Below are 26,979 nucleotides of genomic sequence, written 5' to 3' on the forward strand. Positions count from 1 at the left end.
TCCTGTTCAAGATGGTCACCTCTGACCTACCACAAGGCACATCAGTGATGATTTGCAGTCCTGTGAGTTGAAAAATGGGAAACAGAAATAACAGAATAATAATTAAATAGCATGACATTTTAATGGAATTAAATTATTTTCTTGTCAGATTCCTATCAAAATAAATGACAGACTTATTCATGTAGTTAATTCCTGTAATATTGTAGTTCCAACAACTGTACTGATACCAATGCATTATACCTGACAGAAAAGGGGGAAATTCAGTAATTCCTCATTGTATGGAACAGAAGTTGCCTTCAAAATTTCTTGCTTCATCAGGCATTAGCGTACCAGTATCATGTCATGTAGAAAACATCATAGCAGAGGAAACACAGTTGAGTAGAGGAAAAAATATCCAAAACTCAAGGGAGAAGAGACAGTAATTACCAGCTCTTTGGGTTAATTTTTTTCCTGTGCTCTTTTTCATCCTTTTGATTTAATTTCTTCTTTAAGATACGTTGTTATTTTTAAATTAATATAGTTCACACACGTCCTGCCATTCTGTGGCATCTAAATGAAAGGATAAAATGCACAGAATATGTTGTATGAAGATCTGTTACTTAAGAATGCATTTGCTCTGCCCTTTTTTCTTTCTTTTCTTTTCCCTCACTAGGCATTAGTTGCAGTTTAGCCCTTATAGCTGAGGGGAGACCAAACAGTAATTAAAACATACAAGACTGGTAGAGTTTGGGTTTCTTCTGGGTGTAGGTCAGTGGCCCTGATGCAGCCTGTGGCTTTATCATGCTTAAAACAAGAGAGGAGTTACCAGCCAAGTTACACTGTGAGAAGAAACTGAGTCTGAAAAGGGTTTATAACTTACATTATATATAATATCATATACAATTTGTAAGTAAAGAAGGCTGTAAAATGCAAAACACTTTACCAGTGCTGCCCTGCATCTGACTAGAAGTTATCTAGCCAAATACATCTCCAGTACTCACCATAAGTAGATGCCTGGGAAAGTAGAAGAATAGGACAAGAACACAGCACTTCCCCCTCACACTCTCCATCCTCAATTTTTCCTTTCTCAGCCCTTTGGGGAAAGATGGGCTTCAATCTTTAGCTAACCAGTGTGGTGGACACATAAACCTCAGAGTTTTCTAACATCTCATGTTTCAGTGCTTATTTGTACTTAGGTTATTTCTCGTGACTTGGCGGTTGTGGTGTGGTAGTGTTTAAATGTGACAGATCAAGACTTATTTTGTGAGGCACATGTCTGCGTAGAGCAAAGGACAGCTATTGTCCTGAGAAACTTTTAACCTCTGGTTTAACTAGACAAGACAGATTGGAAGGGTAAAAGGTATGCGTCATGGTCTTTGATGCTCTAAGTTACGCACTAGCTATAAAGATATTCCTGAAGTTGTTTCCAGTCTGGTAGATAGAACACTGCTGCACAGTCAGGGCAGCAGAACCTTTCATGGCAATTTGAAGCTCTAGGAAATTTCCACTGCCACAACACTCAACCCTTTCACAGGCAATAGAGAGAAAGCATTTGCTTGCCCTGGGGGAGAGCGGAGCTTGCTGGTGGAGTAAGCTGTACATCCTTGGCCAGATGCTGCCACAATCCTCCCAGGCAGTAGAGAAAGGGATACTTCCGAGGTATAGACCATGTCCAAGGTGATTCTAGGGCACTGGGAGAAGGGAGAGACTGTATTGCACCCATCCTGCTAAAGTCAGTCTTCTCCCTGCTGAGAACAAGAGAAATAGGATTTTAGAAGGGGCAGGGGGATAGAAGTAATTTTAGGACTTGAGTTTTCAGAGGAGTCTAAAATAACTGAAGTAATTTGCCAGCAAACAGGTTCATATCCATCAGCAGAGACAGCATAAATTTATTTATATCTTGCTTTTACCTGCCCGGGATGGGGCCATTTTTCTTGTTGATAAATGCAGTCTAAAGTGCTTCACTTACAGCATGTGCTTATTTTAGAAACCCAAAAAAAGGGCTCCTGCCTTTACTGAAATAACTACTTGACTGTGTTGCCCACCGAAATCCATGAGCTACCACAGCATGGCTGTGTACTTGAGAGGTGATTCAGTTACTTTCTCAGGCAATCAAGTAATTTGTTCTTCATCAACTAGGGTTTATATATTAATGAATATACTCCTTGCTGTTAAGAAGTTCTCCTATTTGGATACTGTGTAAAGGATAACAAATTGCAGATGAGCTCTTGCCTGTGCAAAGCCCAATAAGAGTGATTCTTTATCCTGCAGGGCAAGAGTATAGGCTAATCAGTACAGGAGCAACCCACAGCTGTTTATTTGGGGTATAAGTGTGGATACAATTATAGTGCTCTTTCTATTTATGTAAGTATCTTGAAAGTGTTACCTGGAAATTAGGAATCTGTCCTGGATGAGAACAAATAATTGATCTGTATGCAGCTACCCAAAAATGACATGCAGAAGTGAGTGAAAAGTCTGAGCTCTTATAAAAAGAAAGACAACCTCCAAAAATATATTGTTGGTTAAACCATGTTCTGTTAATGAAAAGAGATAGAGAATAAAGAGCAGAGTTATCATTTTCCCACATGCTTTCATGGTTTTCTTATTATTTGTTTTCTGTTCTTATTTTTCTGCCTGTAGATCCCCAAACTATAACATCTCCCTTTTACATCAAAGGGATTCAATGAAGGACTGCCTTGATCTTTCTTCCTTTCATCTGTCTCCTTGCTTCTCCATGTTTTCTCTGTAGCTATGAGTGGATACCACCCAGTGACAGCAAAAGCATTTGAAAAGGAGTGTCTTTGCTCCATTGAGGGGCCTTGCAGCTGACAAGCACGCTGCTAAAATTGGATCCTGCTGATCAGTGGGAGGACAGCCTGGGTACGGGTTTACACATATCTTCTTAGGAGGTCTCTAAGGTATTGCTTTTACAACTGTAACAGTTGCTTAATTTGCCTCCAGCTCTGAATAGTTCATCATGCAGTTTAGATACCAGATAATTAAATACCATAAAGTACAAATATCAGAGTGTTCACCCAGTACAAGTACGGTAGGCTTTAGCAGAGGCAGTCAAGTGGCAGAACTCCCATTCCACACAAAGGAAAATAAATGATGACTTATTAGAACCCCTGTGCTTGTGCCTTGAAATTCATTCTTTTAAATGCATTGAATCTGGAGGCTTTGTCTCCAGATGCCCAAATCCCCAGGCTTTCACATTTGTTAGCTATTCATACCAGAGTGAGTTGGAGAAGGGTCTCCCAGGGCTTCCAAGACTCAGGGGCCTGAGCATAAGCTCAGTTCTCAAAGGTTTCCAACTGCTCAACTGGAAAGCCAAACGTGATGTGTAGCTTTTGGGTCCACGAGAGAGAGAGGATGGCCCTGGTACTTCCACAAAGCCTGGAAACGTTGGGTGTTGGAGTGGCCTCAGTCCCCAATAGAGGGGAGGCCATATGTGGGACTGCTTTGGAGTCCTGGGTCTCCCACAGCCCGTCAGGTGAGCTGAAAGGATTCCTTGCAGGTTTCATTCCTGAAGTTCAGTGAAACCTTGTTCTTTGTTTGAGAACTATTTAACTGACAAAAAATGTTGCACAAATAATTGTCAAGTTGGGTTTGTTTTAACATTCTGGATTAAGTTTGAGAATTCTGCTTCCATATCTGATGCTTGATGAGGGATGCAGGCTTCTATACTACACGTATTAAAAGATGGACCCAGAGTGATTCCAGCCCACTAGGAAATTCATATGGATTTGGGGATGCTGACAAATAATGCATATCTAATAATCAGTTCTGAATGTTAAATGCCGTATACGTATCTCAGAGACTGTAGTTCTGTGTTGCTGTGAATGAAGGTCCACTGCTTTCAACCCAAACCTACTCCGTAGAAAACCCCTGAGAAGATGATCAGATCTGTTTCTGTTTCAGAACCATGCTAAACTTTCCATGTTCCCATAAATGGGAATGGCCTAACATATGGCTAATTTTTAACTCACTATAGTATGCAGTGAGAAGTCCTTAAGTATGAATATGCGAAACAGAATATTCTATCATAGTGAATAACAGGAGACTAGACTGATGTTGAAACCTTCTCACTAATTGCACTTGTCACTGGTTTTTGTACTGCGAGCCAAATCTTGCAGCACACAAAGCCCTGAAAATGTGGGAGCTGATGCTCAGTGTGGGAGCTGATGCTCAGCAGCTTGCTGGAGGCAAGTACAAAGCTACAGAATCAAACCCTTGTTTTTGGAGAGCGATCTTCTCACCGCAGCAACACTTAGCTGTATGTTTTAATCTCTCTCATTGTACATAATTCAAAATATCCAGAAAGAGTCTGTCTTGTGTCTTCTGTGAATGCAATTTACAATGTCATGTTGTAGCTGTGCATTATTATTAGGTAAAATGTAAAAAAAGCATCTCTCTTTCCTGTAACTTCCATTCAGCACTTTTACTGTCACCTTTTTAGGTGTGCTGTGGTTAATAGAAAACCCAATAGCATTTTAGTATCTATCTGCTGTAAGAAAGATCTGATTTTTCTTCCATATAATTTACAGCCTGGATCTCCTGTTAGAATAACTGCAGTGATGTAAAAGAGCAGAATATAACACTAAGTGATCAAATTGTTTTGTTATAATCATATAAGTGAAATTAAGGCAGTTTGGCACAAATAAAATAACTGCCACAGCAAGACAGATTCATCTATTATAGAAATGTGGAAAATACAAGAAACTGAAGAGACTTGTTGACAACAAAGCACATCATTAAATAGAAATAAGCTTTTACTACATCTGGGACTCATTCCCTCGCTTAATGACTGCAAAGATCAGAGCTGAACTTATAGTTGGATAGGTAACTAGTGATTATGCGGTACAGATTCCCTACTGTGTCTTACAGAGGTTCAACAGAGGTGGGCATAAATTACGACAGCTTTAGGAAATTCCTCCTTTCTGAAATGATCCCAAAACACGGCAGCTTCTGTTACTGTACCTGAGTGTAAGCAGAGATGAGGCAGAAGCTCTGCTCTCTCTCTCCGTTTGCTATGGCTCCAAAGAAAAGCTTCACAAAAATTAACACCATTCCTTCAAAGGTTATATACTAGTTTTCATTCTAAGAAAAGGCAAAAATAATAGCATCTGCATAGCTGCTGAATTATTTTAGCAATAGTACTAAAGTATGGCTTTACAAAGCCAACGTGATTTAAGCTTGTGGTAAGGAACATTGCTGAATTACTGCCTTTAAGATATTGTAACCTTCAGATTCAGAAACTCCATCAGGCAGTTCACTTGTTTCAATATCAGACACTTCGCTCTGGAAAAGGGTGCTCATCATTCAAGGCCTGACCTTGAAGTTAACTGGAGCATATTGCTAGTGGCATCACCTTGGATATGCTCTGGCTCTCTGTGTGGTACTGGACCACAATAAATCATCTTAACTCGAACACAATAGGTTTTCTGCTGTCATCTCACTGGTTTTCAAAATGCCTCTTGCCAAAATAATTCTCTTTTTGAATGGCTTTCTATGGTGAAACACACTGTTTCTAGAACCTTTTAGGGCTCCGTAAGTCAAAAATGGCTGCAGCTATGGACACTATGCAGTGCTTCCTCTCATGAGAAAGGAAATTCCACGTATTAGATATTTAGATGAAGGTGAACATTGGAAACTCACTGGTTACCCTAATGAGTGACTATTTGTACAGAGCCTGGTTGATTGAGACTTCAGTAAGTCACCATGAGAGTTTGAACAACACCAGCATTAGCACATAAGTGAACTGCTGTAAATACACATATAAAGCACTAGTTACTTAAATATCTGCCATTATTGTGACTGTTTTCAATCATAACAACTCTTTAGTGCCTGCGTCACGTGTTACACATAGCATGCACATATTAAATTAAATGTATTTGGGTCAAAAAAGTACAATTTTTGATACATGCTTGTTCCATTTTTATCTGCCCTCACCCAGAGCAGTTTCCCACTCATGTTTTTCCACTTCAAATCATAGTGGAGTAGTTGTTGAGCTAAAATGGTAGGATTGGACACAAGATAAGGAATTACTCTCTGTTCTAAAGTTGCACATGATTAAGAGCTCATTTCAGTATAATATCCTATCTGTGATGCCTTCCACAGATGACTGACAGAAAAAGAATAAGCCAAAAGTAAGGATTTAGTTAGAGTTAATTTTTACTTCAAAAGAAACTAAAGAATCAAAATTATTATTAGTAATATACAGTGAGATGTAGCTAAGTTAATTTGCTTTTAAGTCTTTAGCCAATATATATGAAGCTATGACTAAGTTCCACTGATTTTCAAAACGAGTAAAAATGCTTAAGGAATGTATTTAAATAAATAAATAATTAAATAATTAAATGTTTTGATCTGTTACCTTGGATTTGGGAGCAGTGACTTCCTTTGTCCATATCCTGTTGTTACTATAGAAGCATGTTTTCAAAAGACAAAAAAGATGACCTTTTGATGATTTTATTGACTTAAGGACCCATGACAATTAGAAATATGGGCACAGAGGAAAAGCTCCCATTTATTTCATAGTGTGTTTGCTTTAAGCCTGTGGTCTAAGGTGGCAGAACCTGATCCAAAAAAGCACTGCTTGTGCTTTTGTTTTCTCAGAACACAGTTATAATACTCTCTGCTATCTGGGTCCTTTTTTACCTTTAAGAACACTGGGAACGGGTGATTTCACCAAAACCTACACTACCTGTGGTGAGGCCTGAATTTTAGGCCTGGCTGAAAGTGCACTCTCTGAAAAACAGTCTCTCTGTCAGGTGTCACGAAAGCAAGATCCAAACCCTGTAATCAATCTCTGAAGTCTCCCCCCTTAGGTTTTGGTTATAGCTGTATAAGCACAAGGTTTGCAAAGCTGCAGCAATGCCTTTGAAGCCAAAAATTATCTGGAAATCTGTGTATGAAAACAGAAGTAAATGTTTCATTGTTTGAGAGTCAGATACTCCTGGTGCTTCCCCCAAATTACATTGTTGCTTTGAAACCAAGGAAAGAATTGCATTGATTTTTCTAGTTCTGATGGCGCTTGGCGTGTCCTTTGACATTCAGGATCATCTCTAAGGAGATGTTTCCTTTGTAACTCACAAATCTAATCAGGCATTTCAGTTCACAATTAAGGAACTTCTGCTGGTAGATAACTCTTTGGAGTATAAAGCTGCTGAGCTTTAGGCTCCTGTATGCCAGTTGGCTTATCTGCTGAAGAAGCAATGGCATTTAGGTGTGGGTTTAAAGTGATAAAGTTTATCTGTTGGAGGTTATGTATGTATTTACATTGCACTGATGACTGGCTTGCTTCACATTAACCAAGAATAGATTTAAGGTGAACCAAAATAAGTTTTTCAATTGGAGAAAGTCTATTTAAATAATAGTTCAAATTATTGCTGGAACTTTTGCATACGGACAAATCATTTCAGTAAGTTAAAAGCAAGTTAAAAATGACAACTGATGCTTAGTTTTACATGATCAAACTTGCAAATTAATCTGCAATATTGCAAATACCAGCTTCTCCCTGATTTTAGTGGGAGTTAGGAACATGATTGTGTTGAACACCATACCACTGAACAGGTAGGGACTGAAATCTGGATTTCCGTGAATCTGTGTCTCTCTGACTGCTGTGAACCTAAGTGGCTTTTGAAATGGAGACCTGGCAGCTATTAAGGCATACAGTAAAATTTACCCTGTAATCCATCTGAGATGGATTCAGCTGTCAGCACTGGGATACATCTTCATAAAATGGGTGGAATTACATGTATTTGGAATTTGTGTTCTTGAAACTTGCGCTTAATTTAGAATGAGAGGGGGCTTGTTTGCTTACTTTGCTGTGCTGGGCCTGGCTTTTCTAGGTATGGCTTTTTGATGTTAGTCTATCCTATTTCGTAGAGTTTCAGCTCCTATTTCAGCTCCTCCTCCTTTTGCCTTGAAGATTTATGTTTAGCAGAGATGATCTTTCAGATTGCAAAATACGTGACGTTTGCACAATGCCATGGCTCATTTTTGTGGCCTGCAGAAAACTGCCCCATAGATGCTGTTGTAACAGGGATTTTTTTCTCAGAGTATCTGGTCAAAATTGTCCCACTAATTGGTAGGAATTACAACAAACAGAAGTAATATGGTTGGGAAAGTAAACTCAAAAGTACCAGCCTTTTCGTGCCTGTATCAGTTGTAGTGTAGCATTCTGGCCAGGAGGTAGATGACTTTTCTGTCATCCCCATTGCACCTGCAGAAGGGTAATCATAGTTTTTAATGCTTCCATAATATGTAACTAATACATTTTACTTCCTTACCAAAGGTTCCAGATAGCCGTGGTGCCTACATACTCCATGATGGGACCTTTCAGAGGACACACGATTCTCAAAAGTAGCCGTAAGTATTCAAATTATTACCTTAGAGATACCTGTGTGCTCCAGTTTTGGAATAATTGCTTGAATATTACGAGATTATTAAAAATACATATTTTATGATTTTAACAATATAAAGTAGATAAGTGCTTCTAATATCTGCTACTACAAAAATCACCTTCTTAATTCAGGCAAGCAGTTTTCCTTATCAGGATCTTTGCAAAGCATCTATAAAAAGAATACCGGAAAGCTGTTTTGCCTGAGGCTTCCCTTCTTGGAAATGCAGTTCCACTCTACCTTCTCCCAATCCATATAGTTTCAGTCCTTAATTAAATGCTGGCAAAGACAGCACCATCACTCTCCATTTTTGTCCCGTTTGTCCTTTGTCCCTCCCTTGACAAAACCCAGCTGCAGTCGGGGGCATTTCAGTCTCTGCACACAGAGAGTGCTGCATTTCAGGGCCCACAGGGTGTTATCCTACCATCCTTCTCTTCCCACCTTTCCAAAGGAACCGCAAAGGGCTGAGAGAAGGACACCTAATGTGTTCCCACCTCAGCAATCTGTCATACTGGCTTCCTGTATAAAGTGATATATATGTATTTTCTGAAGGGAGCAGAAGCAGAGACACCACTGTTAGATGATCAAAGGAGAAGCCAAAGCTCAATGCCTGCTAGTGCTTCATGAAGTAGCTGAAAATAGGCTGAAATACTTACCCAGAAGGGGAGCAGCTTGAGGTAACTATGCAACTGAACCAAAGGAGGAGGATCTGCCCAATGTTTTTTCAGACATTGACTGGGCCACTCTGCTGAGAGATTGTCTCATTGGTTATTATATTAATCTGCATTGAAGCAAGCCCTGTGGCCATAGCCATGGGCAAATGTTCTACCTTGTTAAGCATGAGACAAACACAGAGCAAAGAGGTGGTCTCTCTCTTCTTCAAATTTTGGCTCTAAATATAAGATGAGGAAGTACACAGATACAGGTGGAGGACCATAACTGTGAACTACTGCTTATGGTATGAGATAGCTCTTTCCTTGCAATGCTAGATAGATACTTCTATCCGTTTACAAAAGGGAAAGCCAAGGATGTTGTAGACGTGGTTCCCACTCGCTGGTAATGTGAAGGGTAGGTAAGAATTTGATATTTCCAAGCTTGTGAGGCTTAAGTATCACTAAAGAATTTATATTTGTTGATTAAATGTAGATGTAGCATTGTCCCCATGTTGTGAAATTTCCACTTGTAGGAATTAGCAGTTAGCAATGGTATAAACTATTTGTGGTATAGCAGCTCTGCAGTTATACTAGTCTTTTAAAGGCTGAAATAATTGACATGTTCTTGAGAACAAGCTTTTGCCCCTCTAAAAGCCAAAAAGTAGTGGCTTTGAGTGAGCAATCTGATGAGGAGCAAAGTAGCTTCTTGTGGTTTTCAAAAGCATATTGTTGTTTTCCAGCTCCATGGAAAAGACATGTTTTATCACTGTCATTGTGTATCAGTCAAAGTTTAATACTGCTATGACTGGATTTATGATATGACATTATACCTCTGGACATGATATATTCTCCAAACATGATTTGCAGAAGTAATCTCTTGCAATTCAATCAATGGAAACGAGGTAAATTAGTCATTGTACAACTACACATTCAGGACTATAATAAATTACTAGGAAAGTTATTACAAAATACGAAATGTAAGAGTCAGAGTTGAGAGAGTTGTCGCTGTTCTTTCTTGCTCGTTCTTAGTTCTGTGTTTCCTGGAGATCTTTGCTCATATATGGAATCATGGAAAGGTTTGGGTTGGAAAGGACCTTAAGATCATCCAGTTCCAACCCCCTGCCATGGGCAGGGGCACCTCACACTAGACCATGTCGCCCAAGGCTCTGTCCACCCTGGCCTTGAATACTGCCAGGGGTGGAGCATAGATATAAATGTCTTGAAAGTACAGTATTACTCAAAGTTTAGAAAGACTTTCAAAAGCAAGAAAAAAGGCTGGTTTAATCTGACCTAACATATGTTTGCCCCATCAAGGGAGCCTCATAATAGGGTACCAAAAATTCCTGGAAGATTTCTTCTTCTATTTACCTTTTCTCTCAATTTGAAGTTATTCAAAGATGTAAAAGAAAACAAAAGAATAAATCTGCTAAAAAATGTTAACTCTCCAGAGAGGTCAAATAAGATCACCCTCTCTAGGGGTGGGGGAAGCCCACCCCTAAATCTCCTCACTTTATTGTTTTTACCCTTAAAACTTCGTCTTGGAATATGGATGTGTTTTTTCATGTCCTCTTTTCAGAGAGACAAAATACACAGAAAGACAAAATGAGTTGCCAAGGTTCAACAGAAAGTCTTTGGCAAAGAATATAATCTGTGGGGTTTTTTCCTTACATAGGAATAACCACAATGCAGTTTATTGCACAATGTTAGTGATTTTCTGGACACAGGATAGAGTTAGATTTTAAGATCAAAAATTAGATTAAACTACTAGTGCCATATATATCTTCAGCATTTCAAATTTGGGCTGGTAGTTCATTTGGAGAAGAATGTTCTTTTTATAAATGGATTTTCCATCCCTTTTTAATCCTCGGATACTGTTTGGATTATCACATTGTTCTTCTGTCATGCTGTCTTCTTCACTGCATATATTGAAATCAGGCTGACAGTGCCAATCAGGGAAAGATTTGGGGCATCTCCCAAAATACTGTTTTCTTTGCCTTAGTGAGAAGAGCCTCTAGCTGCTGTGATTTCAGGCATTGCCATTCCTTGAATTCAGTAGCGTTTCCCCCTTTCTATCAGCTAGGGATGGTGCTGGGTATTACTGGAAAGCTTGTTCCGGTCGCTTTTGCCAGCAGCAGGTTGCAGCAGAATTGGCAAAATTCATGAAAAAATTAAGTTTTCAAAGTTTTGGAAGTGAGCGAGTAACTACTAATCTCAAGCACATAAAAGCTTTGAAACAGAATAGTACCGATTTTAACTATTTGATTTCTTTAGTATGGTACTGACACCTATTGAGTGGTTTCCCTGATTGGAATTGGAGACATAACGAAAGCTCATGATTCGAAATGTCATGAGCTTTATGTTTGTCTGCTTCAAGTATTGGATTCCATAGTGGTACCTGTACTACTCATGTTAAATTTCATTGAGACAAGAAATAAGTGGAGTTTGGTCATAATTTAGCACCAAGTTCTCCGTTGCGTTATAGCAAACATAGAGTCACTACTTTTGTACCTATTTGTGTCATGGTGTAAGCACTCTGGATGTGCTTATGTGTTCGATGAAAATCAGAATGGATGGAGCTGAAGTAACACCACCTTTCTGCAGCTGGTCATGTCAGGATGTGATGCTGCTCCTGGATAGGTTGCTGAAAGCAGGTCTTCATGCCGTGCCCTTTGGGCAGGCTTTTAGTCACTTGCAGGAGCACGTTAGTAAATAAGACTAGATGAAGCAACAAATATGGCATTAGGTGTTCTGCCCTGCTCTTATTTATGGTGCTTGTTCAAAAGATGAGACAATAAATTGAACGTAGTCAAACTCCTTAGCGGTGAAAACCAGTTTGTAGCACTGTCTCACTTGCTAGGCAAGAGATTTAGATTAGAAAAAGCAGCACAGCAAGTAAGAAGCCAAAGAGAGGTTAGAAGGATTGATTCCCAGACTCTCAACCCAATTTCTCCTTTCAAAATATAATACAAACTTTGAAACTAAGTCTTTAACTGAAATTGTACATTGGGGACATGAATGATGAAACAATAATTTACTTCATTGTGTCAGAAAGCCAAATCTTAATAGGGTGGATGGGCTGATTATCTCAGTGTAAGGGCTATTCTGTGTCTGTGGATGGAAGGCCAAAGGCACGTTAGATTTCTGATCTCCAGTATTTTGTCTATTTTTTAATATTATTTGCTAGCAACTTTCCATCTACAAATCCTGCCTGATGATTACAGAAGGAGTTCAGAAATAATATGTATGTTCAGAAACAGGTTGAAAGACAGTGATCTATCTTGGCCATGCTGCCAGTTTAAAGTACAAAATTAGTAAATGCTTATCTGCTTCTTGACTTTTTTTCCTAGGATAATGAACTGATGTCAGATACAGAGATAAGTTCTTCCTAATCTGAAAAGTCTTGTGGGTTAGAGATTCAGACAAGTGTCATGGTCAGTCTGTGTGTAAGACACTTCTGTTCCATGTTCTGGCTCCTTTTCGGCCCTACTTCTATCTTCATGTGTATCCAGTCCATTTCCTTCACTACAGATTGCTACAGTTAGGCCTGATATTACCAAGATATTAATATGCAGCTTTTTACACTACTTGGTCCTACTCTCTAGTATTAAATCTTTCAAAATGTAAATGCTTTTTATTATATCAGATATTAAACAGCGAGATCCTCTATTGTTCTCCAGAGTTCTATAATATCCAAGGCTCACGCATTACTTATTGCAAGCCATAATTCTCAGGTGTCCAAGAACATGCAAAATGAGAATAATTTGCCACTTTTTCATGTTACGTTTCATATTACTTTTTGAAATAAATAAATGAATATTGACTTGTTTTTATTTCAGGCAAGAAGGGATAAATATTCAAATGTTTTCAGAGCCATTGTTGCATGACACATTACTCGCCCAGTTGAATGAACTGAGGGATTTCCTTCTTGCAGCTTTTTCTCCCGGGCCTTCCTGTCCAACCAGTACATCATTCAAGATCACATGGCTGCTCATTACAAGAAGCTGATGTCTGCCAAATGTATGTACAGTCTTTAATGACGACAACATCTACATAGCTGAAAGATGAAATCATAGCCAAGGGTGTGTTGGTTGCCCTTAGTTTTGGCTGGCTGCTGAATTTCTTCCCCTTTCTTTCCTTCCTCTCCCTGTCGCTAACTTAAAGGGTGTAGGAGGGTTTAAAACATGGTGTGCCCTAAAAGAAGAGTTATGTAGGATATTATGTAGGACACAGGGATTGAGACTGTAACTGTTGAGAGGCATAAAGTCTACAAACTGTTTCACAATAGGATACATTCATGTTAGCAAGGGAAATATTATTTAATTCCCCTAAGTTATTTTAATAATGGTTTCTGTTTAGATGTATATAGTAGTTGACTAAAAGGAAAGGTAAAATGAGAACTAGAGCAGGTATTTGTTTAATTGGGAGAAACCAGTGAGGAGTAATAGTGAGGTTATAGCTTTTGACATTTAGAAAGTTACAGTTTCATTCCTAAATAACAGAGAAGGAATTTCCATTAGCAAGCAGTTATGTCTGAGCGAGCTCTTCAAATACTCTCCTTCCTGTAAATAACTGTAAACTGCTAGAAAGAGAATTTGTAATAAAGAAATGTCCTCCATCAGTTGTCTGGAGCTGTGTAAACTTCCTGGTGCTTCAGAGGCAGATGAAAACAACTGGAGTTGAATGGTTATAGCCTTAGTTAGGTTATTGCAAGACGTCCAGTCCTTGGGCTCCCAGGGCTTTCTAACCAAACAATACACTGATACCATGCAATGAGCTCTATAACAACACATAGCTGTTGAACAGCATATGAGACTGCTACTGCATTTTTTGCTGGGACACCAATCCCTTTGTCAGTTTGCAGTGCCAAGTGCTTTAATTTAAGCTACCTAGTTCAAATCTAGCGCATCTTTTTATCATGGTATCAGAACCGCTATTTCAGTTTCATGACCTGCACTGTGCTGCTCATGACCTTTCCACTCATACTGGGAGCTGGAGGATGAATTGCTGCTGTTATACTTTCATACTTAAATGACTTAAGTCATACTTAAGTGACTTTTGCTTTTGCATGGCTAATGCCACTGAAACAGTGAACTCTAAGGACTGTAGAATTCACATCCTACTGCATGGCTCATACATACACAGAAGCAACAGGACTAAGAGCAGCAGAGACTGCTGTATATAATTGAAATTTCTTTTATTCTCAACTGGTGAAGCCTAAATGTGAGAGTGAAGATCAAAAAATAAAAAGAAGAAACCAAAGACTTTTTGCAGTTTTTGTCTATTACATTCTTAAAGCTCAGAAGAAAATGCAAAGGAGATATTCTTGGCATAAAAGGAGCCAAGTGCTTTGCTCCCAAGCAGCTTTCAATTTTCTTCATTTCAAATGTCCGTCCTGCTTGTCTGTAGCAGAATTCAGTCAAGCTGGAAAGAGTTTCTCATAGTAGGTGCTAACCTAAATTTCCAGTGGCTAAAATATCTAATTCTTAGGTGTTTCACCACGTGAAGTTATAGTTCTCAAAAGTCAGATTTGTAGCATACTAGACCAGAAACCTTTAATCTTAAAACACGTATTTTACTTCTTATAGTGCTTCATCATTCCTACAGGTATTTCTTGTAAAGCTAAGTGTTTGCATGCATTTAAATAAATGCAGCATTGCAAGGATATCATAGAATCATAGAATCGTAGAATCGTAGAATCGTACAATAGTTGGGGTTGAAAAGGACCTTAAGATCATCTAGTTCCAAACCCCTGCCATGGGCAGAGACATCTCACACTAGACCATGTCATCCAAGGCTCTGTCCTACCTGGCCTTGAACACTGCCAGGGATGGAGCATTTATCACTTCTTTGGGCAATCCATTCCAGCACCTCAGCACCCCCACAGGGAAGAACTTCTTCCTTTTATCTATCCTGAACTTCCCCTGTTTAAGTTTAAGCCCATCACCCCTTGTCCTATTGCTACAGTCCCTGATGAAGAGTTCCTCTCTGGCATCCTTGTAGCCCCCTTCAGACACTGGAAGCTGCTCTGAGGTCTCCACGCAGCTTCTCTTCTCCAGGCTGAACAGCCCCAACTTTCTCAGCCTGTCTTCACACGGGAGGTGCTCCAGCCCCCTGATCATCCATATCAAAGTTCTCTTCCATACAGACCAGTTCTGAAGTGCTGACTTGCCAGGTAGAATCATAGAATAGTTTGGGTTGGAAAGGAGCGTAAGATCATCCCGTTCCAGCCCCCCTGCCATGGGCGGGGACACCTCGCACTAGACCATGTCACCCAAGGCTCTGTCCAACCTGGCCTTGAACACTGCCAGGGATGAAGCATTTACCACTTCTCTGGGCACCCTGTGCCAGCGCCTCAGCACCCTCACAGTAAAGAACTTCTTCCTTAGATCTAACCTGAACTTCCCCTGTTTCAGTTTAAACCCGTCACCCCTTGTCCTGTCGCTGCAGTCCCTAATGAAGAATCCCACTCTGGCATCCTTGTATGTTCAGTACATCCTTAGAGATGATAGGATTCCATTCCTCTGACAAATCTGGTCAGGGTTGTCTAAAGGCCTTCTCCAGTGTCCTCTTAAATATTCTCCAATCCTTTTGAAATACAGCAGCTTTTCAAAATATAACCTGTTTGGCCTCACCCCAGACGGTAGATAGCCCTGCATGTCTGAAACTTTGTTTAGAGTGCTTGTACAAACTCAAATTTACTGTGACATTTGGCAGTGATCACAAAAGTGTCTTTGATGGAAAAGGAGTTAGTGTCCTTCAAATGAAACTTGAATATTGAGCTTCTCTAAGTGATTGCTTTTCCCTCTGCAGTCAAAAATAGTATTTACTCATATAGCTCAGTTATATCCAGGTATATACAATATCAGACATGCATCTCCATTAACCTCCATATCACCTCCTCTATGGACACAAAACTTAATGAAGACTGCAGCAGTAGAGTGAGAGAGCTTGGTTCCTTGAAGCTTATTTGCATTAACCTTTTACAATGAAAACCAAATGACCAAATAACATGTTGTGTAATTGTATAATTAGATAACTCGTATTGCTAGAAAGATAATGAACTGATGACATTGAGCTTAGGGACAACTTGCTCTTACAGCATCACTTAGCTGTTTCCCCTGGCTGATAGCAGCTGTACTACTCATCCCTGAAATATAAACTTTCTGGGTAGCAGTAGAGGCCAATACAAAATTAGTACAACTTTCCTTAAATTGAGAACTAAAATGAAGGTTAATAAATGTAGCTGTACTGGCTTTTACTTCCATACCTTAGTAGAGATGGGCAAAAGCCACAAAATTCAGATCCCAGTTTTATACTGAACCAACAGGAGCACTGCTGAGGCACTTATTCTATGCAGATAAAGGCAAGAGCTTAAATCCTCATTTGGTCTAATTGCAGTTGATATAATTGTGGTTGGGGTAACTCAACTAACTTCACTACATTTAAGCTGTGCTACCTTTTGAGAGGTGACCACTGGCAAAGATAATAGTGGGAAATAGGAAGAATAGTATACATCACTAGGGAAACAATAGGACTTAGTAGTTTGAAGATCTACATTATTAACAATGCTTATATTATGCAGACTGGTGCCACATTCCTGCAAGGAATTACCATCAGCAGCTTAGGATGATCAGTTTCATCTCTATCCATTTTGATATTAGTATTTGTAATCTTAGTGTTTCATTGGACTGAACCTTCTTTTTGTTAATACAGCTGCTGTTGGTTCATCTGCCCCGAAGAGTCTGCATACCAGTGTTAAATGTGAGTAGTTTTGTTTCATTTTGGTTTGAAAATAGCTCTGTCTCCGTTCGTCTAGTTTGGAAATACTTGTCCTCTTTTAGGATGAAAGGTGTTCTGAAGAGGCGTATACATGCTGAAAATATGGATCATTGTGGTTAACACAATATTATCTAGCATCTACTATCTAACAGCTAATGTAGTATCTAACTTAATAGCTGTATCAAGCACTTGGTTCGTGTTTGCACAGATGCATGCTAACTTGCAAACTGTGGGACTCTGATACGCATACTTCAAGCAATATGGTTGTTGGAGGCATAAATTGCTTTCGTTTTCCAGTCTAAACTCAGACCTCTGGCCCTTTGCATTCCTTGCTGATCCATATTGGGTTTTTCATTTCCTTCAATGCTTCGCGTGTCTCTGGGCATCAAGCATGCTACAGTTAAGACAGGTTTTGAGGAACAAATGGCGTTTTGGTAAGAGAACATTGCACTGCACCCCAACGCCACCTCTTGGCTGAAGTCTGCAGTACCCAACGTGTAGGCACAGTCTCTCCTGCCCTTCCTGTTTTGAAAGGAAGAAAGATTGATGCAAAGCAATACATTTATCCCTTTCCCTGGAAACAGAGCATTCACTTTGGAATGTGTTTAGTTTTTTTCTTTCACCAGGTTGTGTGGCACATGTTACTTCTCCGTTGGATAGTTACATAGAAGGGAGCACTTCCCCTTTCTACACAGAAACACCCCATCTTAAAATGAAATTCCAAAAGCTGGAAAAAGGAAAGCTTCTGTTTTTCCACAGTGCATGCATAGTGGGATCCATGTACCAGAGATCTGCAGTAGGCTATTGCTTTGAGCAGGGTATTGTATAATTGGAAGCAAAGATAGCTCAAAGGCAACGGTGAGATGCAGTTGTTCGGGCAAGAGACAGGCCAAGGAGGCAAATATAACTGTTGCCCATAAAGATTCAGAAAAATGTATCATATGAGATCTTCATGAACATGAACATGAGCATGAACATGAGCCATCAGTGTCCTGTGTCTGAAGGGGGCTACAGGGATGCTGGAGAGGGACTCTTCATCAGGGACTGGAGTGATAGGACAAGGGGTGATGGTTTTAAACTTAAACAGGGGAAGTTCAGGATAGATCTAAGGAAGCAGTTCTTCCCTGTGAGGGTGCTGAGGCACTGGCACAGGTTGCCCAAAGAAGTGGTGAATGCTCCATCCCTGGCAGCGTTCAAGGCCAGGTTGGACAGAGCCTTGGGCAACATGGTCTAGTGTGAGGTTTCCCTGCCCATGGCAGGGGGTTGGAACTGGATGATCTTAAGGTCCTTCCCAACCCAAATCATTCTATGGTTCGGTAGAGAAAAGCAAGAGAACAAGTTCAGGATCATAACACATCACAATCAAAATTCCCTTCATTTTTTAACTCCTTATGCTCAATAGTGTGTTCTTGTTTTCAGAGTTGTCTTTTATATAATCATTTTAAAATTCATAATTTTGCTTGATCATTTTATGAGAACAGCCTTGTAGTAACAGAAAGAAATGCTACGGGCAGCTTTCTGAGGATATTAGTTTGGCAGAGAGATGGTCCTGACACAGAAATGCATGAGGAGTAGAATCTCACCTACTTGAGATAAGGAGGACACAGAATTTGTTCAGCTAGCTGCGTTAGCTGCAGTAACAAGTTTTCCTGGATGATGTATCAGAGGGAAACATTATCTGTGTTCTTATAATGCCTTCTTAGGAAGGTATTCCTCTTACGCAGCTATGCAGGACTGTGTTGTTGTATGGAGTCTCTGTTAATTTAAAAGCCCACATTGAGTACAAAACATCTAGTGCACACAAAAGCCATAAAATGAGATTCTCCATCAGAGGAAGTGAGGACCCAAAACCATATTTGTCAGTAGCCTGCTGGGGAAATGCAGATTACCTTTGTCATTTAATATTTATCATCTTCACTAAAAGAAGATACTCTGTAACAGCTAAATCCTTTTTCTGACAGGTTAGTTCCAGAAATATATGTCTTGGCAAAAGAAGTTTTGTCCCTTGAAGGATAAAGCTCAAAATTTAGAAGTCACAATGAAAAGGTGCATCAGAACTTATGTCTTCTGAAACATTAAGTAGGGCAGTAGCACAGCGAAGGTACAGTTGCTGCTAATGGGGTTGATGTGCAAATCATTTGAGCAGTATAAAATGAATTTATGCCTACAAAAATAGGCTTCTGTTTATCATCTGCATATTCAAAGACATAACATAAATGAAGGCTGTTTTGCCAGCCTACTAGAATAATAGGAGGGCAAAACTAATTTTGGGCTTAGTGCAAGATTACAGTGTTTTCTTCTTTTAATGTTTCACAACAATCTCCCACTGTTGCTATTACTGGTTAGTAAGTGTGGTGTGCTTTTAAAACCTGGACATTTATCAGAACTCTGGCAGATACCCATTCTGACACAGTAGAATTTCTTACCTGCCCTCAGTCCATGCACTCAGGTAGGTATAACCTTGTTTTCCAGATGTGTGGTTGGATACCACGTGTTTCAGTGGTGGGCTGGAAGGAGAAATTCAGGTAGTGACATGGACGTATGCAAACCTATTAAAACAAAGAGAAAAAGATTAGTTCAGAAAAGACAGAAGAAGATACAGTGTGCGGTGCTTTGTTTAAGAATAAATGCACTGCAGATAAAATACTGTATATAACTGGCTTTTCTGACAATCTGAAGATGCACCATTTCCCAAGCTGTCTGTACTGTTACACTTCAGATTAAGAACTCTATAGACAAAGTGAGAGATGTGCAGTTTATAGGACTTTCCCCTGAATGTCTTGATGAATATCTTGGATTTTCAGTGCTAGGGTTTAGAAGGGCACTGTTTTAAATTTGGTGCTTCATTGGGCATTTTGCTGGTTTAGAGTTCATGAAGTTACTAGTGTTGCAGTTGGTAAGAGTGTCATTGAATGAGATGGGTTTGTTTCATCTAGTGACCTTTAAATATGGTTTATAAAGCATCTCAAGTGCCAGCTTTCATCAGTATATTTTAATAGCATAGTATAGCATACAATACAATAGGAGTATTTTAGTTGGAAGGGACCTACAATGATCATCCAGTCCGACTGCCTGACCAATTCGGGGCTGACCAGAAGTTAAAGCGTGTTATTAAGGGCATTGCCCAAATGCCTCTTAAACATTGACAGGTTTGGAGCATCAACTACCTCTCTGGGAAGCCTGTTCCAATGTTTGACCACCCTCTCAGTAAAGAAATGCTTACTAATATCCAGTCTAAATTTCTCTGGTGCAGCTTTGAACAATTCCCGTGCACCTTATCACTGGATACCAAGGTGGAACACTAATTGTGTCTCTTTACTGTCAGAGTAACATTAAAAATGCTGTTGAAATTGCACAAACTTTGATCAAAGTTAGGTAGAAACAGCTAACATGAAGTCTCCTGAGTAGTCGTTTCTCTCTGACATGGAGCTGGTTTTGTGGTAGCAATAAGACTGCATCTCTGTCATTCTCCTGCTAACAATTGTGGTCCAGTTTTCAGCTCTCATCAAAAGATGGAAACATGTATTTGTGCCCTGCCTAAAGACTAGATATATTAGCTGGAGATGCATCAGAGATCAGGAATATGGGAGATCTAGTTCAGCATCATAAGGGGTCTGTGGAAATAAAATTAAGCAGAGGTGTTTCAAGAGTCGTGATTCCTTGGCCATCTCAGTGTGGAAAATGTCTGACTAGGAGGATGTTTACAGTTTTTACTCTCAGCAGAAGCCACATTTGCTAGAAGAGCGTCTAATGACTATGGAAAGAGCGTAAGCAGTGCTGCTGAACACACACCAGTGAGCAGGTTTCGGCAGAGTGTCTTAGCAATCAAAAAGAAGAATTTCTGTTCCAGTGGAAATGTGAAAGTTTTGGGGAAAAAATCCGTTATGAGGAATTGTTTCTATTCAAAGGAGAAAATTAAAAATCATTTTGTTTTAAATCAGATACCTTATTTATTTATACAGCACTAAGCCTGAGACTTAAACTTACCTGTGGCACCAAGGAAGTCCTCCAAATGTCTCAGTTATTAGGGATTAATGATTACCAATTAATTAATAATAAACAGCTGAATTACATTCTTGGACCTTGGAAGCATGAGACAGAGTTTCCATGACCAGCTCTAGAAGTCTCTTCCAACCATTATTTCCATGATACTATAATGCTCTGCTCCAGATTCACAGAGCCCAAGTTTGAGTCAGATCTCCTGAGGCTGATCAGCTTAGTAAGAGGAGTAGAAACTGGCTGATGTACATATAAGCTGTCCCAGATGAGTTGGCAAGAAACTAGGAAAAACTTAACACTTACAAAAGATTAATCAAAACCAGCCCCAAACAGGGGAATCCATAAAGGTAACCCACACTTCATACAGGAAAATAAATGACCCGAATCACTAATTATGAAAATCCCTTGCGAAAGTTCAGGTCTTTGGCTCCATCACGGACTCAGCCCACCGCTCCAGGGAAGCATGGTGGTCCAGGGCAGCCTGCCCTAATTCTCTTCTTACTCTCCCATTCCAGGAATGAGAGCAACTCCACCAAGGGCTGCTCTCATGTATTGTTTGTCTCCTAGTCCTGCAGTAAGCGCCCTGCTTCCATTATCAGAGGATTGAGTAGCAGTCCAGAAAAATAAGCACACCAGCATGGGGAAGCTGTGGTAGGAAGCAGTCAGGTGCTTTGGGCTCACTCTACCCAAGTTAATCTCCTGAAGGAAGACCTAAAGTAAGTCCGGCTCTCTGGGCACACCGTTAGGTCTCCATGATCTTGGTCTTAAGGCAAAGCCATTTCCTTTCCTCTCTGTTGAGCTATGATTGGATTACCAAGCTAAGCTCAACTACTTACAATGGCAAGACTAGCTATTCAGACCATCTGAGTATGTTCTGCACAATTCCCTTGCACTTTTAGGAGTACAGTGTATACATTCGCCCAGAAGGAATTACAAGTAATGTGTATATGTGTATAATTATATATATTATCATAGAATCATGGAATAGTTAGGGTTGGAAAGGACCTTAAGATCATCTAGTTCCAACCCCCTGCCATGGGCAGGGACACCTTGCACTAAACCGTGTTGCCCAAGGTTCTGTCCAACCTGGCCTTGAACACTGCCAGGGATGGAGCATTCATAACTTCCTTGGGCAACCTGTTCCAGTGCCTCACCACCCTCACTGTAAAGAACTTCTTCACTAGATCTAACCTGAACTTCCCCTGTTTCAGTTTGAAACCATCACCCCTTGTCCTATCGCTCCAGCCCCTGATGAAGAGTCCAGCATCCCTGTAGCCCCCTTCAGATACTGGAAGCTGCTCTGAGGTCTCCACGCAGCTTCTCTTCTCCAGGCTGAACAGCCCCAATCTTCTCAGCCTGTCTTCATGCAGGAGGTGCTGCAGCCCCTGATCATCCTGGTGGCCTCCTCTGGACTTGCTCCAACAGCTCCATGTCCTTCTTATGCTGAGGACACCAGAACTGCTCACAGTGCTGCAAGTGGGGTCTCACAAGAGCAGAACAGAGGGGCAGGATCACCTCCTTCCATCTGCTGGTCACGCTGCTTTTGATGCAGCCCAGGATACGGTTGGCTTTCTGGGCTGTGAGTGCACATTGCTGGCTCATGTTCAGTTTCTCATCAACCAACACCCCCAAGTCCTTCTCCACAGGGCTGCTCTGAATCACTGCTCTGCCCAACCTGTAGCTATGCCCAGGATTGCCCTGACCCAGGTGCAGGACCTTGCACTTGGCTTGGTTGAACTTCAGGAGGTTGGCGTTGGCCACCTCTCAAGCATGTCAAGGTCCCTCTGGATGGCATCCCTTCCCTCCGGCGTATCAATCGAACCTCATAACTTAGTGTTGTTGGCAAACTTGCTGAGGGCGCACTCAATCCCACTGTCCATGTCTCTGACAAAGATGTTGAACAAGATTGGTCCCAACACCGATCCCTGAGGGACATTGCTTGTTACCCGTCTCCAGTTGAACATTGAGCCATTGACTGCAACTCTCTGCGTGCGGCCATCCAGCCAATTCCTTATCCACCGAGTGGTCCATCCATCATTCCAGTCAGTGGAAATTAATGTGTTTGTATATGCAAACATCAGGTTTTTATCATTGCAAGTTTATGGAGCGTGAGTGAGATGGTTTTCAATAAGAAATTTTGCAGTCTGTGAAAAACAAATGTGTATATCACTGTTACAAGTGAGCTGCATCCAATGTATGACTGTGTCATTCAGCTATCAAAGATAAAACAACTGGTCTGGATCATAAATTCTTCTTCTCCCACTCTGAATCCTGTGCTATGCTAGCAGCTCCATTTGGGATCTCAGTTCCTTTAGGGTAGCCCCTGCACAGTTTAAAGATCATCTTCTGGGGATACCAGCCCAAAATGATGCGCCAGCAAGAACAGAGTAAATATGTACCATCATCCTCTTTTGCAGGGAGGAAATTAAGACACCGGAGATTAATTACCATACCTGTGATCACACTTTTGTAGAGCTGGGAATTAAATGGTAGTTTTCTAAGTCCTACCACAGTGCTTTAATCACTAAACCATCCTCCCCATCAACTTCAGAGTCCGTGCTGTTGAAAGGAGCATTTGTAAAAAGGGAGGAAGAAGGTAGTGGGAGCTACTGGAGGATGCAGAGAGCAGGAGTCTTGTCATAACCACTATGCACTGACTGTTTTCATTTTGCTTTCCTACTCCACCACCAAAGGAGAAAGCAGCGTATGTCAGCAATCAGTCAGTATTTAAAGAGGGATGATGCATCTTGACATTTCTCTTGTAATCCAACTTCTAGAACTCCTTTCCTCCTTGAATACCTCCATGCAGTATCAGTATATAAAAGAAGTGCCATTATCCCTCTAGAGGCTTGTATATTCTTGCCAGTGACCTTCAGACAGATGTTATGACTTCTACTTCTGGCCTTACCAACAATGTCTTTTCACCAGAAAATACAGAACCAGTTCAAATAATGAGTGACTTGGCCACAGGAAATTTTGTTTGCCAAAGTAATAGGAATTCTAGAAAAATCTCTTGATCGATCCTTGGCCTGAAGCAGAGTTGTCAATTGAGCATCCCTCCATCTGCTGCCCCTTGGCTTCAGGTAAGAGACTAAAATCTCTGGTTTGGCTAAAGAGGCTTTTATCAATTTTTTAGTGATTTTTAGAATTATCAAAATCAAAAGCAATGATGGTGGATGTATTCTTCTGTTGGAGCACCTTCTCACAGTGCAAATTGCTGTTGTAATCTGTACTGACAAGAGGGAAGGAGAGAGGGAGAGTTGGCCTTTTGTATCAGAAATGTGCTAAAACATGCTTTAGATGAGAAATGGGCTGCAAGAATGGGAGATGCTCTAAGTGTCAGTTTGCTTTTATTTGCTTGTGCAGGAAGCTGTCACTGCTTAGAGGCTAAGAGTGGGTGGTAGTTACAGAGCTGTGAACCTCACCTTTTGAATATCTTACTTATACTCACTAAAAGATTAAGAAAAATAGACTAATTTCCCCTACATAAGTAAAACCAAATGCCAGTTCTTGTCTTTGTTTGAATCATTTTGATGTGGTCTACAAACTAATTGCATCAAGTGCTGTCAGCTCCATTGATGTCCATGAATTCTTTAAGCACTTGATCGTCACTTACCACTGGTTTCTGCTGAAGGAATGGTCTTGTTTGATATGAAATGCCAAAAGAACAGTCCCCAAATCCCCACAGCAGACAAACGTACCAGTGCAGACTGCAGCATTTGGCCCATAGGTAAGAGTAAGTAATGAGTACATCATGAGTAATTGGCCTTGTGTCCTTCTGTATTGCACTGACCAAAAATCTGAGATTACAACAGCTAATAGCAGCAAAGATTGAGAAAAAAAAAACATTTCAGAGAAGCTGATAGGTGATCCCTGGTGACTGACACATGTCTCAAGAGTTTCATAGACACGGTGAGAATAAACTGCTGTGGTTTTACACACTGTTTTTTCCCTAAGTCTTTTCTCCATTCATTGCTGGTTTACAGAGGCAGGGGAGGAAGGGGTTAGAAGTATGTCCAAACCTTACTTATTTACACCCCACTTCTCATTAGTCTTCCAGAACAAACTTACCTTGCTATGAGGAACATCATACACTTTTCTTTCAGGATGAATTTGTCCAGTCTTCATAAATCTTTGCTTGACAAACTGTATTGTTTCATTTCTGCTTTGTCTATAGCTGTTTATAAGCTGGAATAAAGTTACTTCTTAGCCATCCTTTTGAGAAATTAAATCCATTCAGCTCCTTAAATCTGTCACCATGAAGAGTGTTTTCCAGGCTTCATCATTCTTATGGATCTTCTCTGCATTCTTCCCAATTTATAAATGCTTTTGGAGTTCAGAGCAGTTTTAGAGCAGGATATGTAATTCCAGCAGCAGCCATCCACCTGTCAAAGGAAACTGCAGTAAAGACTCACTGTACTTACATCAGAGATTTCCACTCCTTATAGGTAATAATATTACACTAGGTTTGGCTGCACTGGTGCTGTGGGAAATTACAGACAGCTTTTTGTCTATGACAAGGTATGAATGTTTTTCAGCAACACTGGTCCCCAGACTCACCTCATTTAAGAGCTTGCATTTTCTAAATGGAGAATATTCTAGTCTGAATGGAGGTGTTCTCTTATGCATGCTGAAAAGTATGCTACTTGCCTACATCTGCTTGCCTACATCTAGCTCACTGAGCAATGCAGATCACTTTGTTACAGTAAACCACTCCTTTATTATTCGTGAGCTCCCCAACTGTAGTTGTTCAAGCTTTAGGAGGAATGATTTTATGTTTTCTTTCAGGTAACTGAAATAATCTGATGATATAATATTAAAAAATGATCCTTGCATTAGAAACACCTGCCTTGCAAGGAATCCTCACTTCTAGATGATCTTAAGGTCCTTTCCAACCCTAACTATTCTATGATTTTATGATTCTAATTGCATTTTCAGAGCTGCCAGTTAGCCATTTCATAAACACGTGTAATTCCGGTGTTCTGATTTTCTTACTCAAAATGTCATGCAGAACAAAGCCAGGGAGCTTACAGAAGTCTTTTAAACTAACACCTTTATCTGACTCAACCACAGTCAGAATCTTTTATTTCTCTCTTATCAAGTTAGAATGGTGATCTATTTTTCTTAAGTTTTTTGGTTGGCGTTGCTCACATTTCCTTTAACTGAGTCTTGTAACAGCCAGTCAGTTGTTATGCTCAGGACTGATATTGGCCTGTGGTTCATTTACCACTTTTGCTCTTCTTTTTCCCCCCCTGCAGTCCTTTGAAACTTCCCTGTTGTTTCAAAAGTCATTAGGAGTTAAACATCAGCCAACTCTTTAAAAACACTTGGTAGGAATTAAACCAGAACTCCCACTCCGAGCCAAAAATGAAGGCATGAGCCAAGGTGTGGATTCTATTTCTAACTATAATCACTGAGTTTTATAACATCTGGTAAACAACTTAGGGGAAGCGTGTTCCAGCTTTATATCCCATGTTCATGCTTGGGCCGTTAAAATTGTCTTAGACCTGAAAACAACCTTCTGTTTTAGGAGGCAGCTGTGGAATCAGTCTAAGGTGTTTGCCGGCTTTTCTTTACTGTTTCAGCTAAAGATAAATAGAATTGAAAGGCACCAGATGATTAAAAAGAAATGAATCAAATAAAAATCTGTTTAGTTTGTTTCATTCTCATTGACCAATATTATCAGCTGAACTGTTTCTACTATGTTGAGCAAGTTTGCATCCACTCACTGCATACATGGGCCTTTCGCACAGCAGCAAAGGAGAGACAAGATGCTTTGTTAACTGGCAAGCCACAAGAACTGCCAGGAAAACAGAGTGGGGGCAATAGTATCTGAATCTTCCTGGGTTTTTAAATGGACCAGATTTCATCTGATTTTCTGTACTTCTGTCACACTGACAAGTACCGGATACCAGTACAGGTATCAGTGAAATTGTGCAATAGCATGATAGATCAATACCTGCCACAGTTGGAAGGATGATAAATTAGCAAATAAATGAGCTTAACAGAAAGGCTGTTTGAATACATTTGGCTAAATAACTGCTTCGCTGGCCATAACACATGATTCTATGCCCTGGGAAGCAGCAAAAAGGTAGTCAAAAGATACTGACTGATGCAGGAATGAAAATAATCATGTCCTGAGAGGATTCAGGTGACACAGTTAA

General features: G+C 40.2%; 1 long non-coding RNA gene across 1 annotated transcript; it reads right to left on the reverse strand.

Moving 5' to 3' along the window:
- Positions 1-1,644: 1,644 nt before the first annotated feature.
- LOC115613706 lies at positions 1,645-25,183 on the reverse strand. Its single transcript, XR_003993474.1, has 3 exons — positions 24,887-25,183; positions 19,243-19,365; positions 1,645-1,727 (listed from the first exon to the last, which is right to left on the reverse strand). It is a non-coding gene; the product is annotated as an uncharacterized LOC115613706 (long non-coding RNA).
- Positions 25,184-26,979: the final 1,796 nt, after the last annotated feature.

This window comes from Strigops habroptila, chromosome 10, assembly GCF_004027225.2.
Source record: "Strigops habroptila isolate Jane chromosome 10, bStrHab1.2.pri, whole genome shotgun sequence".
NCBI classification, from domain to species: domain Eukaryota; kingdom Metazoa; phylum Chordata; class Aves; order Psittaciformes; family Psittacidae; genus Strigops; species Strigops habroptila.